This window comes from Pituophis catenifer, unplaced genomic scaffold, assembly GCF_029215685.1.
Source record: "Pituophis catenifer annectens isolate HBS135680 unplaced genomic scaffold, rPitCat1.0.hap2 SCAF_14, whole genome shotgun sequence".
NCBI lineage: Eukaryota > Metazoa > Chordata > Lepidosauria > Squamata > Colubridae > Pituophis > Pituophis catenifer.
Window position 1 is genome coordinate 14,325,918 of NW_027256894.1, and position 27,227 is coordinate 14,353,144.

General features: G+C 43.0%; 1 long non-coding RNA gene across 1 annotated transcript in view; it reads left to right on the top strand.

Annotated features, from left to right (window-relative positions):
• Window positions 1–821: 821 nt before the first annotated feature.
• The window catches only part of LOC139324085 (uncharacterized), a 66,968-nt gene continuing 40,562 nt past the window's right edge, over window positions 822–27,227 (top strand). Inside the window, exons 1-5 of the long non-coding RNA XR_011601044.1 lie at window positions 822–970; window positions 3,634–4,004; window positions 9,298–9,498; window positions 11,450–11,624; window positions 25,732–25,856. This is a non-coding gene — a long non-coding RNA (uncharacterized lncRNA). The remainder of the gene's footprint in view (window positions 971–3,633; window positions 4,005–9,297; window positions 9,499–11,449; window positions 11,625–25,731; window positions 25,857–27,227) is intronic.

The following is a 27,227-nucleotide window of genomic DNA, read 5'->3' on the forward strand; positions in this document are numbered from 1 at the left end:
AAGGGTTCAATTTTAATTTTTTTTTTTAGATTTTAGATTTTATTTTGTATACTGTGGCTTGTGTTTTTATTCTTGTGAGCCGCCCTGAGTCCATTGGGAGATAGGGCGGCATATATAACCGAATAAAATAATGAATAAAATATAATAAAATCTAGTCCAACCCCTTCCTCACACGCTGGACTGGGGATTCGAACCGCCGAATTGCTGACCTTTCTGATCTACGAGGTCGGTGTCTTAGCCACTGAGTTATCTAGTTCAGGGGATGGCTGCTACTTCGGAGCAGCAACCCGTTGCAACGCTTACTCCGAAGTAAGCCCCCTCCGCCGGCCGAAGGCAGAGGGAGGAATTGAGGGTTTTGGCGTGCGCGCCTCTTCCGAAATCGGATTTGCGATGGTCAAACGCGGCTGCTCTGCTCCGGGGAACTCCAAAGTCCCCCCCATCCCGATAAAAGCGGGGCAAGGAGTTGAGAAGCGGAGGAGGAGGAGGAGGAGAAAGAGGCTGCTGGGCCAGGTAAGCTCCACTCCGTCGCGCCTTTAAGGGAGCGGACAGAAAACAGCCCGTAGACTTGAAGAAGCAGCGTTTGCGCGGGGCAGGTGTGATGGCTCAGGTGGCTCCGGAGCGGCCGCACGAGGTTCGCAGCTCTTCTTTCCTCGCCTCTCGCCGGACTTGGCGGACCGTCTCCAGGTGAGTAGTTGACCCGGTCTCCGACGCCTTCCTTTGCCCGCTAAGCCAGCCAGCCTGCCTGGCAAACCTTGGCGGGCCCGCGGCTTTCCGCTTCTCTCTCTCTCTCTCACCTGCAGCTGCCTGCATTTCCCCACCCACCCCCCATGAGGACCAAACCTGGTTCCGGGACAAACCAGGTTACGACCACACGCAGGCTCCCCACTTCCCCGCCGTGGTGGGTCCGAGAGGATGCTCTGTGCTTGGAAGGCTGGACGCCTCGCAGTCGTCACTCGACCAAGCCCGAAAGGTAAGCCCAGCTGCCCGAAAACTCCACAGTCTATTCGGAACGCGTGTGTCTGTGGGTGTGTGGGTATAGGTTAAAGTGGTCGAGCCGAGCTCCTGGGAGGGTTTTGCAGGCAGCAGTTCGAAGAAGGGGGTTGCCTTTTTCCCGCGCTGCCCTTTTCCCAGTCGGGTTTACGGATTTGGGATTTCCTGGTGGTCTCCTTTCCATCTTCTCTCTGAACGATTCCTCCCGCCCTTTGCTTGGCTTCCGAGTCTCAACAAGCTGGGCCCGGGGGCTAACTCGGGAGGAATCCCCAAGGCAGACGAGCGGCGCCGTTGAAAGGAGAAGAGGGGAGGGGTGTCAGTCCAGAAGAGCAGGTTCGCCTTCCCTTAAACTGTTAAACCCCAGTCCCAGCCTGGCTGATTCATTGACTTTCAAAGCGGTGCTTTAGTAGGAATAAATAAACCGACGTGCGGTTCGACTCCGTGCACGTGTCGGAGCTTGGCAGAAAAGGAGATGCTGAGGTTGTGGAATTTGTGCCCAGACACGTGCCAGTTTGGACTGCATCCATCCATTTTTTTTATTTATTTTTATTTATTTATTTTTGCTTTAATTTATATGTCGCCCTTCTCCGGAGACTCAGGGCGGCTTACAATGCGTTAAGCAATAACCTTCATACTTTTGTATATTTATACAAAGTCAGCTTGTTGCCCCCCACAATCTGGGTCCTCATTTCACCTACCTTTGAAAGGATGGAAGGCTGAGTCAACCTTGAGCCTGGTGAGATTTGAACTTGCAGTAATTGCAAGCAGCAGATGTTAATAACAGTGCTTTAGTTCACTGTACTACAGGCTCTTGCCTGTATGGGCGCTGGGGAAATCAAGTTTTGTCCTCCCTCCAGTTTAAGATTCTCTAGTAACCCCCTGATTGACACGGAAGGGGAAGGTGGGCGTTTAAATGCCCAATCCAGCTCCGCTGGAAAATTGTCAGGGGTGGTTGGGAGAACCAGAGCATAGCACTTCTGAAATCCACAGGAATTTGGAAAGAGCCTCTGTGTGCATGTTTTACTTGTTTGCTTATATTCTCCAAGGCTTCTAACTTCAGCTAGTTTGTATTTGATGTTTAAAGCTGATCCTATCTCTCAGCCTTTAAGAAGGGCTGCTTGATGTTTTTAATGTGGATGCAAAGCCCAAGCTTGTTTGGCACACGATACCGGGCAAACCATTTTTAATCTGGGCCGTGGTTCAGATGCCACAGGAAGCATCTTGTGAGTGCCACGTTATAAACCGGGAACAAATGCAGATCGCTTTATACTGTACTAAGCCCCATGTTTAAACTTGTCCTGTTGAAGCTTTACTACTTTACTTTCACATAAGAGCAAAAAGGGCTTTCAAATAATAATAATAATAATAATAATAATAATAATAATAATAATAATAATAATAATAATAATAGTAATAATTCATATTTCTATGCCGCCCACTCTTCGAGGACTCTGGGCGGCTTACACCAAAGACAGTATACTAAATAGCAAATCACAAGTGTTTGGCATAACGCTTCACTTCTGGCTGGAAAGCATGCTGTCTACATTATGATTTAATGTACTGTGCAAATTAGCCACAAGCAAGGAGAAAGAAATATTCCTGGCACAATTTATTCCTTGATGGTACTGTAGCTTCTAGGCAACCCTGGCTAAGCAGACAGGGTTTTTGATTTGATTTATATGCCGCCCTTCTCCGGAGACTCAGGGCGGCTTACAATGCATTAAGCAATAGCCTTCATCCTTTTGTATATTTATACAAAGTCAGCTTATTGCCCCCACAATCCGGGTCCTCATTTTACCTACCTTAGAAAGGATGGAAGGCTGAGTCAACCTTGAGCCTGGGGAGATTTGAACTTGCAGTAATTGCAGGCAGCTGATGTTAATAACGGTGCTTTAGTCTGCTGCGCCACCAGGGCTCTTGATCAGGTTGTGAACAGGAGATCACTAAAAAATCTTTAGCGCTTTAGGCTAGCCTAGAAAATGGAAGAAGAAACAGAAATAGCAACACCATCACTTCTATAGTGTTGTCAAGACAATTCCCGGGATGTGTTTATAAAATCACCGGGAGTTGAGCTCCACTTGAAGGTGATTTGTCTTCATATTCTATAACTGGATTATTTTTTGTTTATATCACCACATAGTCATTCCTTTAGGAATGTGGAGTCTTTGTGCCAAGTCAGCATTAAACTTGTATTGCAGATGGGGAAGCTGAAATTGCAAATGAATGACTTGGTTATTATGACACTCTGGTAAATGTGCAATAGGAGCAGTGACAAAATTTGAATGGTGACATTCTGAACTGCAGCTTGGTGCTTTTAGTCTTTGTCCCAGCTTTTTCCAATCCTGGTAACTTCCAGATGTTGTGCCTAAAAACTTCCAGAATTTTCAGCTAAGTTGGCTGGGGGAATTTTGGGAGATGATCCACTCATCTGGAGGGCCCCAAACTTGGGTTTGACTGCCTTGTACTATATTTATCTATTTGGGAGCGACAAAAATATGATATTTTTGTCTTCCCTTCTAAGGGATTGTGATCTTTGCAGATGATCTGAAGAGCCCCTCATTCTTCAAATCCTCTTGAAAGATGGTGGAACTCTCTGCACATGGATTCTGAGCCTTGCCCACATTCTACCATTTGTCTCTGCAGGAAAGTGTTGAAGGAGCTGATGTGAAAAGCTGTGGCAAAATGTTCCTGGGTGCGGCCAAGGAAGCATACTGGAAGTGTGTGGCAAAAGGGCTTCTGGTTGGACACATGGGGACTCTGGTTTGACTGTCGCTACTCTGAAAGGTTTTGGAGGAGCTGTGGCCTTGATGTTTGGATTCTTGGAGCCACGTCTGCTCAGATGAAGGTTGCAGAAAACTCAGCTTCTTGTAGATGAAAGCGGAAAGCTCTGGGAATTCCATGCCATGAAGCAGCTGTGGCAGTTGGAGATTCTTCAGCCCAGAGAGTAACCCTGAAGACGAGACTTCTTCTCAAGATCTTTCTGTGTAGCAAATTCATCCTGCATCTGCAGTAAGGTAAGTCAAAGAATGATCATTTTTTATGCATGTCTTTCTTGAATTTGTAGGTTGCTTAAATCAAAAATAGTCTTGCTAGTTTTTAAACATAAGCATGGGGGTCAAACTACACATTACTTTAAGGCTAAGTCATTTTGACTTAATCTACCGCATTGTGCAGGTAAGGTAAGGCTTAGCCTTAGTTTAGCCTCTGAGGGACACGGTAGTTCAGTGGCTAAGATGCTGATCTTGTTGATCAAAAGGTCGGCAGTTCAGTGGTTCGAATCCCTAGTGCTGTGTAATGGGGTGAGCTCCCGTGACTTGTCCCAGCTTCTGCCAACCTAGCAGTTTGAAAGCAATGCAAGTAGGAAAATAGGGACCACCTTTGGTGGGAAGGTAACAGTGTTCTGTGCACCTTTGGCATTTAGTCATGCCGGCCACATGACCACAGAGACGTCTTCGGACAGTGCTGGCTCTTTGGCTTTGAAATGGAGATGAGCACTGCCCTCTAGAGTCAGGAACGACTAGCACATATGTGCAAAGGGAACCTTTATCTTTACCTAGCCTCTTTGAATGTGGATTTCTTCTTGAAATGTTGTGTATAGATGTGTTATTGTTCTTGTTTTTTTGTTGACTAAGAATAAAGTATGGATGAGTAAATTTTAGAACATAGATTGTTTATATGTAGTTGGAACCAGGACTGTGCTAATTCTGTTTCTGAAATTGTTTCTGTCCAATTTTCACAAGAGCTGTGTAAAGCTTTGACTCAGAGTCAGTTTGGAGGCATTTCAGTTAAATCAACCCTTCAAATAAAATTATGGATTTAGTGTGTCAAAGTGAACAGAATGCTTTTGAATCAAAATTCATTTCTTTTCTGGATCAGATCAAATCCGTTTGGTTTGGATCACAAACCTGACCTGAATTATAAATGCAAATCAGTTTGACGGATGAAATCAGTGCGATGACTTGTATTGGATCAAAGCTGATTAGGACACCCTGGTTTTACTCTTGGATTTTTTTTTTATTATTATTGAGCAGCCTTTTAGTTTTAATTTTGTTTTCCTTTGGATAATCTGGTCAGGCTCTTTTCCCTGACAGCCCTAAAAAGCTTGGTTTTGAAAAGCTTGAGAGGAAAATATCTCAAACTGTGCTGTTGTTTTTGGAGTAAGCCACAAATGGCTAAAGTCACATGGCATGCTGAGCTTTCAAAAAACAACAACCATGGTTTAGAGTCCTTAATAGCTGAGATTCACGCATCACCCTAAGCCAACAGACAAAACCGCATAGTGGCTTGGTACAATAAATCAGTTCATTCCCCCCCCCCTTGATTATTGCTGGCTGCAAAACAATTGCTTGGTAGAATCTCTGCCTCTTGAGAGCCATGCTGTCTCAATCCAGTGGAAGCTTTATTTTTTTCACAGTGATTGACCAAACGTCTTTGAGTGACTCACAAGCCAAGTGTGGCTGTGAGAGTACGCACCTGCTTATGTTCCTTAGCAACAAGTATACCCATCTTTGGATCCCACGGGTCACATACAGTTGTTATGACAATTGCGCTATAGATAGCTTTTATCCTCTATGGGCTTCCGTACTTCCTTGTCAGCTTCAGGTCTATGTAGATGCAACTTATAGATCTTCCTTCAGTTAACTCATTATTCTGCATTCATTTATTTAAAAATCTTAGGATTGCCAACAGACCTTGACAATTAAATGGGATCTCTTCTCTGCCTTGTTGTAGTGGTAGAAAAGAGCTTAAGAGTTGGATAAAGAATTAAAGTTCAGGCCCCCAAAAAGGGGATTTGCAATCTAGAAAAAGAGATAATAAAGGGAAAAGTAGAGAGTGATTAAGGAAAGAACTGGAGACCGGTTTTATGTCGTGCCAGAGAATGAATTGGTTGTGTCCGATAACAGCTTCTATTACTCGGTCTCTACTCAGCATCATGGGAGTTGTAGTCCAGAGTATCTGGAAGGCACCAAATTAGGAAAACTAGGTGGTTCTCAGGATATCCAGATCTAGCAATGTAAAGCAGTAATGTTGGTTAACGTCTGTCAATCAGCACCTTCTGTGTTCAGAGTTTGTGGGTGTTAACAGCAAACTCTTTGACTGGGGAAGAGTCTTGAAAAACTGTAGCGCCACCATGGACAGCTCCTGGGCCCTTTCTTAACCGTTGCATTGCTGGCAGCAAATCCCAGATTTGCACTGCACTCCCTGTCTTGTTCATGCAATGATTCCCTCTTTCTTGTTCCCTCCGGGATGAGGGCAGCGAAGCTTTCATTTTCACTGTACTTCTTACTTCTGCTAGGAAGGTGTGAATGAAATGGTCCCTTCATCAGCCCAAGTCTTTAATATTCGGCCTTGCCGATTCATACTCGGCTGTCTCTATCTCACTGTTCCGTTTTGATCCATTCCTTCCCACTTGGGAGGGAGAATTAAAGTGAAGTGGGTTTTATAGATGCTTTTTGCCATTGTAGAACTGGAGAAACCATTGCTTAGATCCAGGCTGGGTTCATTTGTTGTTGTGAAGTTGCCTGTTGCATCTCCTCTTTTAAGAGTTACTTTACAGATTTATAGATTAACAGAGTTGGAAGGGACCTTGTAGGTCATCTAGTCCAACTCCCCACCCAAGCAGGAGACCCTACACCATTTCTGACAAATGGCAGTCCAGTCTCTTCTTGGAAGCTTCCAGCGATGAAGCTCCCACAACTTTTGAAGGCAACTTCTGTTCTGTGGGTTGATGGCTCTCAATGTCAGAAAATGTCTCCTTATTTCTAGGTTGAATCTCTCCTTGTTCAGTTTCCATCCATTATATCTTGTCTGGCCTTCCGGTACCTTGGAAAATAGCCTGACCCCCTTCCTCTTTGAGGCAGCCCCTCAAATATTGGAAGACTGCTATCATGTTTCCCCTGGTCCTTCTCTTCATTAGACTAGCCATTTGTTTGGAAGATCGGAAAAAAGTCCATAAGAGGTTTTTCAATCATTAATAAATGTAGTTATTGATCTTTCTCTAATCAAACCAACCCTATGTTTAATTAAAGAGCATGAGATCAAGGCCGTTTTTAAACAATAGCTGTCCAACCTTTCCTTTAAGTCCTCTAGAAAGAAGAAACCTGTTTTTTCTCTGGGTCATAGTAACGGAGGCTGCTGATTTAGGATACAAGAGGGTGTTTTTCCCCCCCATCTCTAGGCCTTTGATTTCTCAAGTATGAGATCTTCATGGCCTTGCCACATTTGCCAAGACAGTCTATATCCAGGGGTGGGCTTCAAAAATTTTAGCAAGGGGTTCTCTGCCTGGTTGCTGGGTGGGCATGGCCATGGTGGCCTAGTCAGCCTCCTGCCCACCCCATGTCAGGGGTGTGTGTTTTTGCCCTCCCCAGGCTCCGGAGGCCCTCTGGAGGCTGGAAACGGGCCCATTTCCTGTCTTCCTGAACTTCCGGTAGGCCCATTTTTCACCCTCCTCAAGCCTCCGCGCACGCCCTGCATTTACCTGCATCCAAAACGGGCCACATTGGGACTCCTGGGAGGGGCGGGGTGGGCGGGGCCAGCTAGAAGTGGGATTTGGGGGTTCTCCAAACTGCACAGAATTTTAGCTAGAGGTTCTCCTGAACCCCTGAGAACCCCCAGCAGTCCACCCCTGACTATGTCAGGGAACCAAGCAAAATGGCTGTCAGCATTCCAGAAAACCCCCACTCTGAGTAGAGACATAGAAGCAAGCATTTTCCAGAGTTCTCTTTACTAGAATAGGTAAACTGGCACATCTGGGAAAACCCGAATCAGAAAGGTCCAGGTTTTCCCTCAGTAAATCAAAACCCCCCAAACCATCCCCTCACTCCTCAGTCGATCACATGTTCCAATCAACGTCTGTCCCATCTCAACTCCACACTCCGACCACTCCTTCTCCAAATGCCAGATCGCCCTGACCTTGACCGACAAGAAGAATGCTATTATGTCTACAGACAACCCCTCGACTAAATCCCCCCTCCTACTTTCCCACACAGGAGAAGGTGGCAGCATGGAAGCTTTCCGCCTAATATGGCTTCTAACGCTGACAATGGCTTTCCTGGAAATTCAAAACTGCATATTGAGAGAAACTGAATGCTATAGCTGGCACTTTTTTTAAAAAAAGTCAGTGAGTTATGTAAATTGATGAATATGAAGCTGTTAAAAATTTTACATATTTTCTATACACACACACAAAACACTGTGATGTTTTTGTTGTTCTGTCTTCACAGCTTAGACACTAGCTGCAGCCCCAAAACCTCTCAAGAGCACACAATTGTGGGACTAGTTTCCAATATACTTTTACTCATGTATCTTTGCATTCCCTTGAAATTAAGGCAGGATTTTGAGCCCGAGAGCCATGTACATATAATTGTCTATTCTGGGAACTGGTTAACTTTGAAGCGAGAGATGATTTCAAAGCTCATTAATTAAAATTAACTTGAGATTAAGCTGGAGGTTTGACTATATATATACTACATAAGAAAAGAGCCCTTGTGGCACAGTGATTAGAATGCAGTATTTCAGGCCAACTCGGCCCACTGTCAGGAGTTCAATTCTGACTGGTTCAAGGTTGATTTGGCCTCCTACCTTCAGAGGTTGGTAAAACGAGGACCCAGATTGTTGGGGTAAATATGCTGACTCTGTAAACTATTTAAAGAGGGCTGTAAAGCACTATATAAGTCTAAATGCTATTGCTATAAACTCTGAGATCTTTTCCAATTCTGTAACTCTTGAATGATCATACTTTTTTTTTCTCTGTTTGATCTGTTAACTCTTAAATCTGCAGAGTACCTTCAACCCTGATATAAATTTATAAATCCTAATTTGTATGATTGACACTGGGAGTTGTGCCCTGTAATTCTTGATGAGGGTATCTTGTCTTTTTATGTACACTGAGAGCATATGCACCAAAGACAAATTCCTTGTGTGTCCAATCACACTTGGCCAATAAAGAATTCTATTCTATTCATACAACTTTTTAATTATATGATCATCAGAGTCCATTAAAATCTTATCTAAATTAGTCAAGACATTATAAAAACCTTCTTGTTTGAGATCTTCTCGATATCTAGAAAATATTTGCATATATGAAAACCAGTCCATCTTATACCTGAAATGGTTGAATAGTTGAATAGTGTAATAAATGAAATCACATTATTATTATTTATCTACATATTTGTAAAAAGTTTCTAAATCAGGGTTCTATCTGCCTAAAACCAACCAAATGGTTACACAATTGGCATTCAACATAGGTTTTTTTATGGAGGTCTAAGTCTCATGGATGTTGTTTGTCACACCTTTGTCTTACTCCAGATTGTCCTGGGTTGTTGTGAATCTCCTCGGAAAGTGAGATAGTTTTCATTCAAGAAGATGCATTGCCCTCCCCAGGGAGGGATATACAGTAACATGGTTGACCATAACAGCAAAAGTCCTAAAACATGTGAAGATGTTTGCTTCAGAGTCTGTGCTTCCGGTGGCTGGAACAAAGGTGTCTCTTTCTGCTCTCATATCAAGGTAAATTATTCAGCTTTATCTTTTGTTTCTCTAAATCAATTTTCCCCTAACTCAAGAGACCGCCGGAGACAAGGTGCTGTGCCTCCCAGCTAACCTATTGCACGATATCCTTCCTCACCCAAAACGGGGTTGATGGATATTAACATTCAAGATACTTGGAAGGCAGATTAGGCCAAGCAACGCTGAGCCTTATCTCCCTATTAACGTGATAACATTCAACACTCTCTGATATTTTTTATCAAGTCTTTAACTTTCTTTCAAAGTAAGAAATAGCTTCTTTTTTGATAAAGCTAGAAAGTCAGGGCAGTCTCTCGTTTTTTAGCTCTCACTTGCCAATATTTGGCTTAAGAATTGTTCTTGAAAAGAATTAGAGCGAGTCTTTGGGTCTCTTCCTTTCTTAGATTAAAGTGAAGAACTGTTTGATCTCTTGCAGGTCAAGGGTCTGCAACAGATAAGTGGCTACGTTGGCTTAGAAGCTAACTTCAACTTTTGATAAGAGTTAAATCAGTTTTCTTGTCAGCTATATTTCACAGTACAGTTCTGTTGAACGGACTGATCAGAGTTGGGAGAGAGGGCATTAGAAATGTAAAACCAGTCTTGTTGAAACTTGTTCCCCAAAACCCTACTAGAAGGAGGAAAAAATGCACATCCCTCTAGCTCAACATTTCTCCATCTCAGGAACTTCAAGTTGTATGAACTTCAACTCCCAGGATTCCCCCAAGTTGAAGTCCATATGTCTAAAAGGTCCTGAGGTTGAGAAACACTGCCTAGCTGTTATCAGATTCCAATAGTACCCTTTGGCATGACCACTAATCGAACGAATTTAGCATAGCTGCCTATTACCCATTTCTGTTCAATGTTTTCTGAGCACCATCTGCTGTTCAGGCTCAGTAAACCTCCTTTAGAGAATCAGATCTACTTCTTTCCTTGCTTGGTGCCCCTTTCTCTGTTCTGGACTTTGAAATTCTGAGTGCCAAAGAATTGAGGCCTTTGAACTCTGGTGCTGGAGAAGACTCCTGCGAGTCCCTTGGACTGCAAGGCGATCAAACTGGTCAGTCCTAGAGGAGATCAACTCTGACTGCTCTTTAGAAGGCCAGATCCTGAAGATGAAACTCAAATGCTTTGGCCACCTAATGAGAAGGAAGGACTCACCGGAGAAGAGCCTAATGCTGGGAAAGATTGAGGGCAAAAGAAGAAGGGGACGACAGAGAATGAGGTGGCTGGATGGAGTCACTGAAGCAGTCGGCGTGAGCTTAAATGGATTCCAGAGGATGGTAGAGGACAGGAAAACCCAAAATTCCCAGTGAGCCCACAAGCCCAAGAAATATTTTGTCTGGCAGTAGCTTCTAAAGGACTTGGCTACCTCAGCCTTTTATCTTTTGATGGTCTTATTTCTTCTGTAGGCAAAACTTGTACCTTCTGTCTGAATTTCTTCCTTTCATTCTCTTGACCAGGGGTCTCCAATCTTGGCAACTTTAAGACTTGTGGACTTCAACTCCCAGAAAAAGCAAAGCTGGCTGAGGAATTCTGGGAGTTGAAGTCCACAAGTCTTAAAGTTGCCAAGATTGGAGACCCCTGCTCTTGACAAAAGGAAGTAGGCATGTTAAGGATATAAGTGCCACTGTTTAAAAGAGGTGGCTTAGCTGAAATGGAATATTAAATAAAGGCCTTAAAGAAAGTTGAGCCGTTATAGTGCTTATAGATTGTCCTCCTTCTCCCGCTTCCCCTGCCCCTCCCCTTTCTTCCTCCTCCTCCTCGTCCTCATCCTCCTCCTTGTCCTCTACCACTTTGGGTGTCAAGGGAGATACAAAGTTCTGGTTCTTGCTTTTCTGAATTAATGTTTTTAAATCAAATTGACATTGGGCAAATGGGCAAAGATTGACCTTGTACAAAAGATCTAAAGGCAGCAAAACTAATTTCCATTTTTCCTGCCCTGTCCACCTTTTCCCAGGAGTATCCATTATGGGTCTGATGTGTTGAAAGGAATCATTCTGGATCTGATGGATGAAGTGACCAGTTGGCGAAATCACTGTTGCCCACACCACCTACGCCATGTTTCCAGCTGAAAGACAAGTTCATACTGCTATCCTGCCCTGAAAGCCGGAAAAGCCAAATGAAAATTAATGGTATGATATTTTTATTTTTATTTTTTTAAAAAATCCCTTTACTACACTCTTCTTTGGAGAATGAGACACCGTATACCACCGAGTTTCTTCAACTAATTTAGTCTAGTCTGATGAAAAGAAGGACTAGGGGAGACATGATAGCAGTGTTCCAATATCTCAGAGGCTGCCACCAAGAAGAGGGAGTCAAGCTATTCTCCAAAGCACCTGAGGGCAGGACGAGAAGCAATGGGTGGAAACTAATCAAGGAGAGAATCAACTTAGAACTAAGGAGAAATTTCCTGACAGTTAGAACAATTAATCAGTGGAACAAGTTTCCTCCAGAAGTTGTAAATGCTCCAACACTGGAGGTTTTTAAGAAGATTTTGGATAACCATCTGTCTGAAGTAGTGTAGGGTTTCCTGCCTAAGCAGGGCGTTGGACTAGAAGACCTCCAAGGTCCCTTCCAATTCTGTTATTCTATTTCTATTCTAACTCTTTATTTTAGGAGGTTCACTCCTTTTGCTAGACAGAGAAGTGCTTTTACTAGTGGTAACACAGAAAGCTTTATTTGATATTTGATTCCTTTCCACTTTCTTGACAATCCTGGAAAACATTGGTTGCATGATCAAGTCTTCTATTGAACAATTACTGTTTATTTATTTTCTAAGGACTGGCAACTGACTTCTCATTTTCATCCATTGTGCCTTCTGGTACTGACTGATCTTCCCAAGGCTTTGTCCAAATAGTCTTTTCAAAGGGTTGTGGTTTTAGCAATTGACAATTAAATGGAACTGATTGAAGATCTCTTATTTTCCATCTGAATCTATTTTTTCCCCCCCTCTGGAAGGAAAAATGATTGAAGAAGCAACAGGGAAAAGCGGGAGAGAGAGATAAAGAGAGGGTAGAGTATCATCAAGGCAGTTTCTTAAATACTTCAAATGAGGTCATGACTTCTCATCCAGAAGTATCTATAGCAGACGAGACACGGGGAAGATAATAATTAGATCGGTGGCTTGTTTTGAATTGGGTTAATTAATAATAGGGGACTGTGGTTTGTTTGTTTGTTTGTTTTAGCAAGGAAGCCCACTTTATCTTTCTATGGGGGGGAGATAGTAGATGGCATAGACACGAGAGCAGAGGTTGAACTTTTGTCAGTAGAAGATTCCTACTAGGGATTGAATCAATGCCAGTTTTTCAGCTACAGTTTTTCTGTCTTTTGGAGGGCAGATGAAAGTGATATACTTGTCCAGATATGGCTTGTGGTTTCTTATCCCCTTCTTTGTTACAACATCTTTCTAGGGAGTAATTGTTTAAGTTTATAAATACATGCCCAGGGATATGGTTCTAGGTTTGTTTAATTGTATAGTAGTAGCCAAAATTGTGGAAACCTTTTGGGAAAAGTGTATTTTTGAGGTTTGATGGCTAATAACATCACTTTTCTGGGGGAGTTTCAAGATAATCATATTCCACTGTTGGAATGGCCTGGGAATAGCCCAGACCTTAACCCAATTGAAAATCTATGGAGCTGACTAAAGAAACTTATTAGTCAGAAGCGACCCAGCAATAAAACTCAGTGAATAGAAGCCATCCTTCCATCTTGGTTTCACATGATAACAGCTGCAGAACTCAAAGACTTGGTTCACTCCATGGGAAGACGTTGTAAGGCCGTCATTCATGCTAAAGATTACCCAACTAAGGATTTATTTATTTATTTATTTATTTATTTATTTATTTATTTATTTATTTATTTATTTATTCAATTCGTAAGATTTACTGACATGGTGATCATTTTTGTATATCTCATTTTTTCTACGTGTTTCACTTTTCTTCTTTATACCGTAACTGCTATTCTAATGGCAAATCCTTCATAAAAGTTATTGCATTACATTCTTGATTAAATTATCTTTCCATTGATATACAATTTTATGGTATTATTACTCCAAAAAAAAAAAAAAAACCCACCACGTGGTGTTATTAGCTAGTTTTAGAAAATACACTTTTCCCAAAAGGTTTCCACAATTTTGGCCACTACTGTATATACTGCTTTAGTTACAGAAGCAACTCTAGACATGCCCAGACATTGGGATTAAAACCAACAAAATAATAACCATATAGTTCCTATAATTTTGCCTATAATTTTAAGCCTTCATACTTTATTTCAGGGAAACATCCATTTCCTTCCTAATTAAAAGGGTTGATTATAGGCTGTCCATTCCTGATTTGGGAGAATAATACCCCATCAACATAGATAGGAATGTGCCAATTGGAGCAAAAGTCTGATTTGGTATAAACAGCTTATTCATGATGAAGTGCTAAATGTATGCTGTTGATGTATCATCTAGTGGAATTTCTGCGGTCTGCTCAGGTTGTGTTACGGATGGGTTGTGAGTCCTTTTTAGGACCAAGTTGTGCTTTGTGAGATAGCTGTTTTGTTTTATTTATTATTCAATGTATACGCTTTTTCCTCTCCTATAAAATCTCCCTTATCTAGCAAGGGCTATCAAAGGGAAAACAAGATTAAAAATGAAGAGCTGCTGAAATCTTTGGGATTGTTGGCTTTATGTTGTGGGAATCAAACAAAAGAGAAGCTGTGTATGAACGGCCATACACATAGATGTGTCCTTTCTTTTGGCTTGTAGGTAGAACTGTGTTCTTGGATCTGATTGCAATGGATAAAAGTTTGGGATCATGGAAAGATTTCACCTGTTGGTACAAATGGAAGCTTCAATTTTAATTAAATAATTTGGCACATGCACATGTGTTACAGCGTTAATCCTGTTAATAACCTGTTAATCAACTTTGTTCTTGTAATCACTGCTAAATTAGTACAGGTGGTTCTCTATGACCATAATTGAGCCCCAAATTTATGCTGCCAAGTGAGAAATTTGTTAAGTGAGTTTTGCCCCATGTTACGACTTTTCTTGCCACATTTGTTAAGCGAATCACTGCAGTTGTTAGATTAGCAACATGGTTGTTAAGTGAATCTGGCTTCCCCCATTGACTTTTCTTGTCAGAAGGTGACAAAAGGAAATCATGTGACCCCGGGACATTCTAACCATCATAAATGTGAGTCAGTTGTCAAGCATCCAAATTTAAATCATGTGACCTTGGGGGAATGCTGCAACCATCATAAGTCACTTTTTTTCAGTGCTATTGTGTACTTTGAATGGTCACTAAGTGAACTGTCGTAAGTCATCGTAAGTCGAGGATTGCCTGTACTGATAAATTGGGACACTTTAATTTACGGGGCACCCTGCTTTAAGGTGGATTTTGTTTTATCTGTTTTAATTAAATGTAAAGTTTAGAAACGAACGATGATGTTGAATAAAAGGTAGGCCAAAGGCCAAGGACTTTATCCAACCCGATCAATTTTATTATGCTATGCGCTGTGTCCTTGTCAGCTTTCCAAGCACTTAAATCATCATATTAGTTTAAACATTGCCTCAGTATGGATTCCCCCTCCCCTCCCCAGCCAAACGATGGCCTAGCATCATGGGCTTCCAATCCAGTTTAAACTGTATACAAAGTAGTACTGATTTATGATCCTAAGGAACGTAGTATTATATATGAAAATTATGTTGCATTCCACAGAGCAAGAAAGATAATGGATGAACTGATGGTGTCAGTTTAGATCTTCCTCTGCTTGCATAGTTAAAAAGATTTGTGGTCTGGGGTAGGTTGGGGGACGGGGGTGGGGGGGTGGGGAGTAAGAAATGGGATCACGTCAATTTCTCCTAAAGCCAAATCTTCCAGATCCCTTCTGGGCTTTCAAATATGAGAAGATTTGGGTCATTTCCAAAGAGTGAACTTATATATAGCTCGGTAACGCAATAAATAACCGTTGTGGTCTTCCCAACAATATGTGTTGAGGACTATTCCATAAAATGTTCGGTTGTGGTCAAATCTGGCACTCCACCTACCATACAAGATAATGCTGAAGGAATCTATCCAAAATGCTTTCAGAATGTCTTTTGGGCTCGCGGCCCAAAACTTCTATCTCTTTTTGCATGGGAGTGCGGGGATACCAAAGCACATACTGTATGTACTACCAGGAGAGAGCATTAGGCAGCGAAAATTAAACCTTGACCTAAAGAAATCAGTGACGTGGGGTTTATCAGGTGCTTTGCAAGTGTTCCATATGGTTGCCTTGTAGGGCCCTTGACTGGTCTCTGTGCTGTTGCTAACTCAAGGGGGGAAAACTCCCAGAGTTAATAGGATGTAAGATAAGATAGAATGTAGGATGGAACCGAGATGGCACAGTGGTTAGAGTGCAGCACTGCAGGCTACTTCAGCTGACTGCTAGCTGCAGTTCGGCAGTTCAAATCTCACTGGCTCAAGGTTGACTCAGTCTTCCATCCTTCCAAAGTCGGTAAAATGAGGACCCAGATTGTTGGGGGCAAATATGCTGACTCTGTAAACCACTTAGAGAGGGCTGTAAAGCACTGTGAAGCGGTATATAAGTCTAAGTGCTATTGCTAGGATAGGATAGGATAAAATGTAGGATAGAATAGGATAGAATATAGGATAAGGTAAAGGTAAAGGTTCCCCTCGCACATATGTGCTAGTCGTTCCCGACTCTAGGGGGCAGTGCTCATCTCCATTTCAAAGTTGAAGAGCCAGTGCTGTCCAAAGACATCTCTGTGGTCATGTGGCCGGCATGACTAAATACCAAAGGCGCACGGAACGCTGTTACCTTCTCACCAAAGGTGTTCCCCATTTTTTCTACTTGCATTTTTTACGTGCTTTCAAACTGCTAGTTTGGCAGAAGCTGGGAAAAGTAACAGGAGCTCACCCCATTACACGGCACTAGGGATTCGAACCGCTGAACTGCCGACCTTTCAATCGACAAGCTCAGCATCTTAGCCACTGATCCACTGCATCCCCGTTTAGAATGTAGGATAGGATAGGATGTAGAATAGGATAAAATGTAGACTAGAATAGAATATAGGATAGAATGTAGAATATAATGCAGGATAGGACAGGACAGGACAGGACATTTTGTAACATTGCATAGAGTCACAGAACCTTAGCAAAACTCATCTGTTGCATTGTGCTCTCTTTTTTGGGACGAGGGTGCTTAACGTGTGTGAAATCTTGAGAACGATTGTTAGGGTGCCATGAGATCCTTCGCAATGTTTTAACACAGCTTTTTTAAAAACAAAATCTTTGCAAAAAGAATCCGAACACTTGCACCAGTTAACTATTTATAGCTGTCAGAGAACCATCTTAAAAAGAACTAAACTGCAGTACAACATGATTCCAGAGCTGTTGGCTGATTTAAGTTGGCTCTCCGAACTTCACACGTTCTCTTGACATGATGGCTAACCTTGTTTGTGACACGTTGTGAACGTGGTCCTGCGAAACCGAAAATTGGTGTTTGAACTTGCCAGATTCCTTCGTGTATTTCTCAGGCCCAAACATGTGTTGTCTCCTACTTGTAGCTTTGGGAGATTGTTCCCCGTGGGTGTGCCATACAGAGGCAATTAAATGCTTACTCATTTTCCCATCTGACAGCTGATGAAGGGCTGGCATGGTTTCTGAACCCAAACTGCATAGTGCTTTTTATATATAGACTTTGACACAGCCTTGTCAGTTGAAGCAGGAGTCACTGCTGTTTGCACTGAGGAATGTTGGCAAATCCTATCAAATGAGCTTGTTGACTAAGAGAACTGCCGTATTGTCCTTGATGCATGCATCTGATAAGCTACGCCCTCAGACTTCTCTCCGAGCTGAGGTCATGTCTCCGTTCAGTAGGGCAACCTGAGAACGCATTCTCGTGTTGGCACACAAATTCAACTTCCCACAGAAGAAGGATGCTCTGGGAAGATGCCACAGGAGACACTTGCTTGTCAAGATTCTATGGCGCACTAATATTTTTCTCCTGTTGACACTATTCCATATAGCAGTGATGGCTAACCTTTTCCAGACCAAGTGCCCAAAGGGCGCCCGAACCCCCCAAATGCAATGCATCTGCAGCTCCCTGCATGTGCCCCATCCTCCTGCACATGCATGACAGAGACCCGAAGACCAGCTGGTCAATGGGAGGCACGAGTGCATGTGCAGCAGAGCTGAACTGGGGCAACGGCTTGCGTGCCATCAGAGAGGGCGCTGCATGCCACCTCTGGGCACGCGTGCCATCGGCTCACCATCACGGCCATACAGAATAGAATAGAATTTCCCATAGTTATCATGCTAATGCGCTGCCAACTTGGCTTTTGACATGCAACAACTGTCTTGATTTGTTCTTGACTTTCAATATTTGGGCGGAACCATCCTTCTGGGGAAGATGGTCCCAACGTTCTTGACATCTTTACTTGCTGGGTACTTATCAGAACTAAGAGGGGGCAAAAAAATCCTTTTGATTCCTGCAGCCTGAATAAACTCTTACCACGTGGCTTCTTGAAAGCCTGGGTGTGGTCCTCAAGGCTCCCAAAAGCTGCCACCGAATTGTAACGTGTAAGTTGAAACACTGGGATTGTCTGAAGTAGTGCCACCCTATCCAGAACCAAAGACAGAAGGTCCTTCAGCACCAGAAGGACAGAACCCATTGTGTCTTGTTTGGATTGAGCTGTAGTCTATGGTTCTCCATCCAGGCCCTCATGGCCTCCAGGCACTGGGATAGGATCAGGTATGGGTTCTACTTATCTTTACTACCGGTTCGCAAGGGGAGCGCACACACTTCTGCACATGCGCAGAAGCTTCTGCGCATGCACAGATCTTAAATTATGACATCCGGGCGAGTGGGTGGAGCTTCCCGCTGCTTTTACTACTGGTTGTAAAGAAGCGGACAAAACCAGGAGCAACCCACCTCTGGATAGTATGTCCATGGCATCACTCAGAGAACCTGGGGTGGAGATATAAAACTAAGTCTCATCAGTTTTCAAACTAATTCACCTGCCCGGAAGCCGAAATACGATGTTTATCTGTTAATCATCCTAACACACTTAATTTAACTTAAAATTAAAACTAAATCAAATTCTATTTCTGTTCTGGCATCTGGTATATCACTCAAGGGCTGGATTCACCTAACAAGCTACAACCAAAACCCAAATTAACCCAAAGACAATTGCTGCATTTGCATAACAAATGAACCCCATTAGGGCTTCATGTAATGACCTCATTCCTAGAACATTCTGCAACGAGGTTGGGTTCCACAACAGGTTGAATCACGAGTTGCCCAGCTCCATTTTGGCCTAGAGTAGCATGTTAGGCAAACCCAACCAAAATGTAAGTGCGTCCTTTGGCGTGACATTTTGTGCATAGACTGAATTCCCATCCAGGTTGGCTAATACTTGTTTGGATGCTGTGGAAATTATAGCCCAATGTATCTGGAGGGCCCCATATAGAAAAAGTAGATTATGTCTGCTTTATGAAAAAAACAAATTCCAGTCATTCTAGAAAGTGGGCAGAAAACTGAGGTATTGATTTTATGTCTAGGACTGCTTTTATAATCTTTTCAAATTATATTTTGCACTAGCTGGATGCCCGTGCTTCGCTTACGAAACTATGTGGTCGGGTTTGATAAATTGACACTTACAGCCTGAAACTTAATGTAGAATGTGTAACTCCGTAGCATCAGAGTGTGTTAATATAATGCAACTAGCAGTTGGAACAGAGGGGAAATGGGAATAGAATGTCTCAGCCCGCAGCATCCATCGGTATTCATCTGGCTAGCATTCTATCAGTGTGTGAGAGAGTTGAGGGGTGTTTGGAAACTCAAACAGTATTTGCTGTGTGAGCAAAAAGGAGACAGGAAGGAGGCTGGGTGTGTCTTAGCTCAACTCTTCTGTAGTAAAGCTGCTTGCTGCTGTGAAAGTAAAACTGAAAGTGAAACTCCTCTCCTCTGTTTGTGTTTTGCATTTGGAACAGTTTTCTTTTGAGGTGGGGAGGGGGAGTAGAACTCCTTAGCATCAGAGCGTGTTAATAATAATATAGGAAATACTAATGCTCTGATGGTCATTTCAAAAAATCCTTTCTTAATGAGCACCTAGAAGCCAAGAGGAACATACGTGGCAAATTTCAAGTTTGTAGGCTTTATGGTTCTGGAGACTTCATGATTACAGCATGAGTGGTTTTTGCTTATATATATATAGATTTGCATGTTTAAACTATGCATGTTATTATCGTAGCCTTTGGCTATTACACTGTTGTTTATTTGTATTTATCTGGTATCAGAATCTTTCAGTCTGCTTGCTTTGGAGCCATTCCTGAAAATGAAGCATCAAGCAGTCTAGCTGTGTTGTCCTCCTGTACTTCTCCCTCAAGGATAGGTGCAAAGCTAAGGCTTACTTCCCACATATCAGAGGTGGGTTTCAGCAGGTTCTGACCAGTTCTGGAGAACCGGTAATGGAAATTTTGAGTAGTTCAGAGAACCAGTAGTAAAAATTCTGACTGGACCCGCCCCCATCTATTCTCTGCCTCCCGAGTCCCAGCTGATCGGGAGGAAATGGGGATTTTGCAGTATCCTTCCCCTGGAGTGGGGAAGGAATGGAGATTTTACAATATCTTTCCCCTGCCATGTCCACCAAGCCACGCCCACAGAACTGGTAATAAAAAAAATGTAAAACCCACCAGTGCCACACATGTAGCAATAGCTATAGCACTTAGACTTCTGTACCGCTTCACAGTGCTTTGACATCCCTCTCTAAGGTTTACAGAATCAGCCTATTGCCCCCAACAATCTGGGTCCTCATTTTACCCACCTCGGAAGGATGGAAGGCTGAGTCAACCCTGAGCCTCGTGCCTCCCTTTAATGCTAACAGAGGGGAATGAGCCGAGAGTTAGGTGAACAAAAAGGAGTCGAGGTGTAATTTTTGTCTTTGTGATTGGAATGTTTTTTTTATGTAAAATGGTCGTGAGTCACTGTTTTCAGGGCCGTCGTAACTTTGAACGGCCACTCAATGAAGTGTTGTAAGTCGAGGACTGCCTGTAACCCGCCAGCTTGTATATTTAGGGAAAGTACCCATGCCTGCCGTGGCATCCAGAGATCTAGGAAAGGAGAGAGCAGAGTTTCAGGGGGGGAGTTTACTGAATTATGGGATGACTTCCAAGGCAGCATATTTCCCCCATTCCTGAGGGCTTAACAGTCCAGGAGATGCTTTTCCTACTGTAGGATTCCAGCCTGGCTATTTTTAGTCTGGAAGTACAATATGCAGTCACATAAGCTCAGCATATTTGAAGCCCTTCCAGCCTGCAGACACTCTGCCAGAAAAGCTGGAGCTCGGGGGCCTCTGTTTCAACTCAAGAAATTTTGGAGGGTGGGTTAGCGTTGGACTGACCCTCCTCCCCTAGCCGCCTGTACAGCGATTTCCAATTAGTTCAGTTTAGTTACTTTATTGTCATTGCGCCCCGTACAACAAAATTAAATGCCATCTTCAGTGTACATTTATACGTATAAAAAACACACATTCTGTACAATTGAATTGAAAACCCCTGGCAATATTGCATTAGTATTGCACTATACCAGGGGTCAGCAACCTGCGGCTCTGGAGCCGCATGTGGCTCTTTCACCCCTCTACTGCGGCTCCCTGTCATTCAAAATATGTGTCACAACCGCCAATGTGCAACATCCACTGACACGCGATTTATTGAGCTTTTCAACCCCTGGTAGGCCAACCATGGATAAATCCAAGAAAAGAGAAGTTTCAGAAGAAAACAGAATGTTTAATTCAACTACATATGCTAGTTTTGTGGCTGCTCAAGAAATAGTCAGGCATGGGAAGGATTTTGTGGCTCCCGGTGTTCTCTTTTCTGTGGGAAACAGCAGGTTCTGACAGGTTCTGGAGAACCGGTAGTGGAAATTTTGAGCAGTTCAGAGAACCGGTAAATACCACCTCTGGCTGGCCCCAGAGTGGGGTGGGAATGGAGATTTTGCAGTATCCTTCCCCTGCCACGCCCACCAAGCCACGCCCACAGAACCGGTAATAAACAAATTTGGATTTCACCACTGCTCTCTATCATTTCAGATAAATGGTTTTTCCAGTCTCTTTTTGAAAGCCTCCAGTGATGGAGCACCCACCGCTTCATACACACAACCACACAACCACAACATACAACTGAGAGTGTGCAGAAGTTCTCGTTTTTCAATCAATTTGAGGTTGAAACCTTCACTATACCTCCTTAACTCAAATCTGAAACGGGCTTTGAAAAGCTACAGCCTCAAATCGTGCTTAAATATTAATTCCACAGTTTAAGTCATTTAAGCCAGTTTGAAATGTCTCTCTTGTGATGGGTAATGCGTTTGTATGTTGTTACCCAAGGAAAAACCACTTTTACCTAGTTTGGGGTGATTTACCAGGTTTGGGAAGCACTGCTCTAAAGGAAAACCTTCCTACTGGAAAAGAGGAATTTCAAATTCTTAAAGAAATCCTCTGGATTGACTGGACATGGATGGATGGATGGATGGATAGATAGATAATTGATAATAGGTAGACAGACAGACAGACAGAAAATAGGTGGATAGAAAGAGATAGATGATAGATAGATAGATAGATAGATAGATAGATAGATAGATAGATAGAGGTAAAGGTTTCCCTTGCGCGTATGTGCTAGTTGTTCCCAACTCTAGGGAGCGGTGCTCATCTCCATTTCAAAGCCGAAAAGCTAGCGGTGTCCGAAGACATCTCCGTGGTCATGTGGCTGGCAGGACTCAATGCCAAAGGCGCACGGAACGCTGTTACCGTCCCACCAAAGGTGGTCTCTATTTTTCTACTTGCATTTTTTACCTGCTTTCGAACTGCTAGGTTGGCAGAAACTGGGACAAGTAACGGGAGCTCACCCCGTTACACGGCACTAGGGATTCGAACCGCTGAACTGCTGACCTTTTGATCGACAAGTTCAGTGTCTTAGGCACTGATAGATAGATAGATAGATAAGTAGATAAGTAGATAGAAAGAAAGATAGATAGAAGATAGATAGATTATCATAGCAGCATATTATATATATATATATATATATATATATATATATATATATATATATATATATATATATACATACATACATACATACATACATACATACATACACACACACACACACACACACACACACACACACACACACACACACCCCTTCCTGGTTGGGTATCCTAATTTGGATCAATGGTATTTAATTCTGGGCAATAGCCCCGATGAAGGATTACTCCAGGCCACAAAGAATCTTGAATTCTTTCATTCAAAAGGTTTTGATTCTATCAACGAAGTAATTCCTCTTAGATTGCCTCTTTCTGTACAAATAAACCTTTGAATGGAAAGACAGAAAAGGTTTAAAATTATATCTGTTTAGGATTACCGATGCATTTATATGTAATCCCAAACTATGCACTCCCTCCCCCCCCCTTTGTTTTGATATAGCTCATTTTCTGGATGTTTTCCTTTCCCTTGGGGTTCTTGTGGATTGTTGCGCTTTTTTGTTTTTGCTTTTAATGTTTTTGTTGACTGCTGAGCACTAATAAAAATCTCTTGCCTCTTAGAAAGTAGCTCCACGTCTCCTTGCCGAAGTGTAAATTCCATGTGTGCCGACATGAAAACATTTCCATTTGGAACAGACGCATGACGTTATTAAGCTAGCCAAATGGCCCTTGGCCCATTCTAGCTTCATTTTTTAAAAATGCTCTTTTAATTAAAAAAAGAAAAAAAAAGGAAAGGATTGGAAGATGGCATGCTGCAAAATAAAAATGCCAACCACCGCTGTCATCCTTATTGGAGAAATGTGTCTATCCCCCATCTGGGCCCCCTGGAAAATCAAGATGGCAGGAGCTGCTGCAGACCAGGGCTTTGGGTAGATGCCCAGAAAAAAAGAGGCCAAAGAAAGCTGGGCAAAGAGTTGTTGGAGAGCATCTTGGGGGGGGGGAGCTTTTGAGAAGATGGCAAGGTCCATTGTCACCAGCTTGACTTCTGACAGCCATTTTGTGATCCTCAAACATTCCAAACGCCAAATATGTGGCTTAACCCTTCCTTCCTTCCTTCCTTCCTACCTACCTACCTACCTACCTACCTACCTACCTACCTACCTACCTACCAACCAACCTTTCCACCTTCACATCTTCCTTACTCATCTATTTTCCTTTGTTCCTTCATTGCTTCCTTCCTCTCTCACTCATCTATTTTTCCTTTCTTCCTTCCCTCCTTCCTTCCTTCCCACCTTCCTTACTCATCTATTTTTCCTTCCTTCCTTCCCACCTTCCTTACTCATATATTTTTCCTTTGTTCCTTCATTGTTTCCTTCCTTCCTCTCTCACTCATCTATTTTTCCTCCCTCCCCCTTCCTTCCTTCCTTCCTTCCTTCCTTCCTTCCTTCCTTCCTTCCTTCCTTCCTTCCTTCCCACCTTCCCACCTTCCTTACTCATTTATTTTTCCTCTGTTCCTTCATTGCTTCCTTCCTTTCTCTCTCACTCATCTATTTTTCCTTCCTTCCTTCCTTCCCACCTTCCTTACTCATATATTTTTCCTTTGTTCCTTCATTGTTTCCTTCCTTCCTCTCTCACTCATCTATTTTTCCTCCCTCCCCTTCCTTCCTTCCTTCCTTCCTTCCTTCCTTCCTTCCTTCCTTCCCACCTTCCCACCTTCCTTACTCATCTATTTTTCTTCTGTTCCTTCATTGCTTCCTTCCTTCCTCTCTCACTCATCTATTTTCCTTCCTTCCTTCCCACCTTCCTTACTCATATATTTTCCTCTGTTCCTTCATTGCTTCCTTCCTTTCTCTCTCACTCATCTATTTTTCCTTCCTTCCTTCCTTCCTTCCTTCCTTCCTTCCTTCCTTCCTTCCCACCTTCCTTACTCATATATTTTTCCTTTGTTCCTTCATTGTTTCCTTCCTTCCTCTCTTACTCATCTATTTTTCCTCCCTCCCTCCCTCCCCCTTCCTTCCTTCCTTCCTTCCTACCTTCCCACCTTCCTTACTCATTTATTTTTCCTCTGTTCCTTCATTGCTTCCTTCCTTTCTCTCTCACTCATCTATTTTTCCTTCCTTCCTTCCTTCCCACCTTCCTTACTCATCTATTTTTCCTTTGTTCCTTCATTGCTTCCTTCCTTCCTCTCTCACTCATCTATTTTTCCTTCCTTCCTTCCTTCCTTCCTTCCTTCCTTCCTTCCTTCCTTCCTTCCTTCCTTCCTTCCTTCTTTCCTTCCTTCCTTCCTTCCTTCCTTCCTTCCCTTCTTCCTTCCTTCCTTCCTTCCTTCCTTCCTTCCTTCCTTCCTTTCTCAGGTATTCTTCCATCCATCCATCCATCAGAATAGAGCTGGAAGGGACCTTGGAGGTCCTCTAGTCCAATCCCCTGCTTAAGCAAGAGACCTCAAACCATTTCAGACAGGTGGCTGCCCAGTCTTTTCTTAAAAACCTTCAATGAGGAAGCATCCACAACTTCTGGAGGCAAGGCGTTCCACTGGTTAATTGTCCTCACTGTTAGGAAGTTCCTCCTTAATTCTAGGTTGAATCTCTCCTTGGTTAGTTTCCACCTGTTGTTTCTTATCCTGCCTTCTGGTGCTTTGGAAAATAAGTTGACCCCCTTTTCTTCGTGGCCCTCAAATATTGGAATACTGCTATCATATCCTCCTTAGTCCTTCTTTTCTCCAGATTAGCCATACCCAGTTCCTGCAACCGTTCTTCATATGTTTTTGTCTCCAGGGCTTTAATCATCTTAGTTGCTCTTCTTGGCATTTTTTCCCAAAGTCTCAACATTTTTTTTGTAACGTGGTGACCAAAACTGGATGCAGTATTCCAGGTGTGGTCTTCCGGTCTTCCTTCCTTCCTTCCTTCCTTCCTTCCTTCCTTCCTTCCTTCCTTCCTTCCTTCCTTCCTTCCTTCCCTCCCTCCCTCCCTCCCTCCTTCTTTCTTTCCTTCCTTCCTTCCTTCCTTCCTTCCCTCCCTCCCTCCTTCCTTCTTTCCTTCCTTCCTTCCTTCCTTCCTTCCTTCCCTCCCTCCCTCCCTCCCTCCCTCCCTCCCTCCCTCCCTCCCTCCCTCCTTCCTTCCTTCCTTCCTTCCTTCCTTCCTTCCTTCCTTCCTTCCTTCCTTCCTTCCTTCCACAAAGTTGGACTGGCTTTGATGCAAGGTTGATACGTTTTCACTGGTTTTGCACATTTAGGGCATTGCTGCCCATCTAATTATAGCAATGGAACTTTCTCCACAGATGAAAGCTGCCATCAGGAAGTAACTCCTTCTGTCTTTGTTGGCAAAGATTGGATCTTGGGGAGGACAAAACAGCTCCGGAGGGAGAGGCGCCAATGGTGTATATAGGGCACTGCCCTAAAATAAGTAAGTTCATTCACAATTTGTGGTTAATTTTGGTCCGTTGCAGACATACATACCCAGCATACTGTTCCTATTCAGAGTAAGCAGTGTTATGTCAAGCATAGAAACGGGGACATAGTAAGCCAAAGAAATGAACAGCATTAGGTAAGGAAAAAGAAAAGGAAACGTAGCTAAAATTACATTATACACTCTTCAGTATTTTGTTTCCATTTCTATACCGCCCTTCTCCAAACAGTATGCTTCTTTGTTTATCCTTGCTTTTCATCATATACCGCCACCATATACTTCTTCATTCATTGATTGTCTTTTCTTCTGTAACATTCTCATGTCTTTGTGCTTTGTGATCTTGTCATTAATTCCATCCAACCGCAACTTTCTCAGTCTTCCCTTTCTTCTCCATGCATTTGGTTTTCCTTCATCCATTTTTTGTGACTCGATCCTCAAGACAATGAAACCACCTCAAAGCCCTTCTTGCCGCTCACTTGTGTTCAACCTTGAGCTGCGTGTATTCTCTCAATGGAAAAGGATCTGTTTTAAAGGTTTTCTAAAAGCCACCTGGGAAATCCTTTTCATGTGGTGCAGAGTACATTCCAGAGAACTCGGACAACAACAAAGAAGGTTTGATCCTGAGCTCTATGAGATGAACTTCTGGCAGTTGTCAGTAAATCTCATTCTCTCTCTCCCTCTCTCTCTCTCTCTCTCTCTCTCTCTCTCTCTCTCTCTCTCTCTCTCTCTCTCTCTCTCTCGGATCTGAACAGTTGGGGCTGGGGATTAGATAGAAAGAGGCATTCTTTTCGGGGAACTGGACGTAGACTGTACAGAACTTTAAAGGTCATCAGCAACATTTGTATTTCACCTCTGTGCAATTAGCAGCCAGTAAAATGCTTTCAGCACACACGTAAGATCGTATCTTGCCAGCAGATCAAGTTAAGAGAGACAGAGAGAAAAAAGGGAGAGACAGAGAGAGAGAGAGAGACAGAGACACCGAGAGAGGGAGCGAGAGAGACTCTGTGTGTGTGTGTGTGTGTGTGTGTGTGTGTGTGTGTGTGAGAGAGAGAGAGAGAGAGAGAGAGAGAGACAGACAGACAGACAGACAGACAGACAGACAGACAGAACAAGAGAGAGAGAGAGAGAGAGAGACAGAGAGAAGGAGACACACATACAGAGAGAGAGAAGAGAGAGAAACAGAGAGAGAGACGGAGAGAGAGAGACAGAGAGAAGGAGACACACACACATAGAGAGAGAGACAGACAGACACACACACACACAGAGAAACAGAGAAGGAGAGAGACACACAGAGAGAGAGACAGAGAGAAGGAGACACTCACACACAGAGACAGAGACAGAGAGAGAGAAGGAGAGAGATACAGAGAG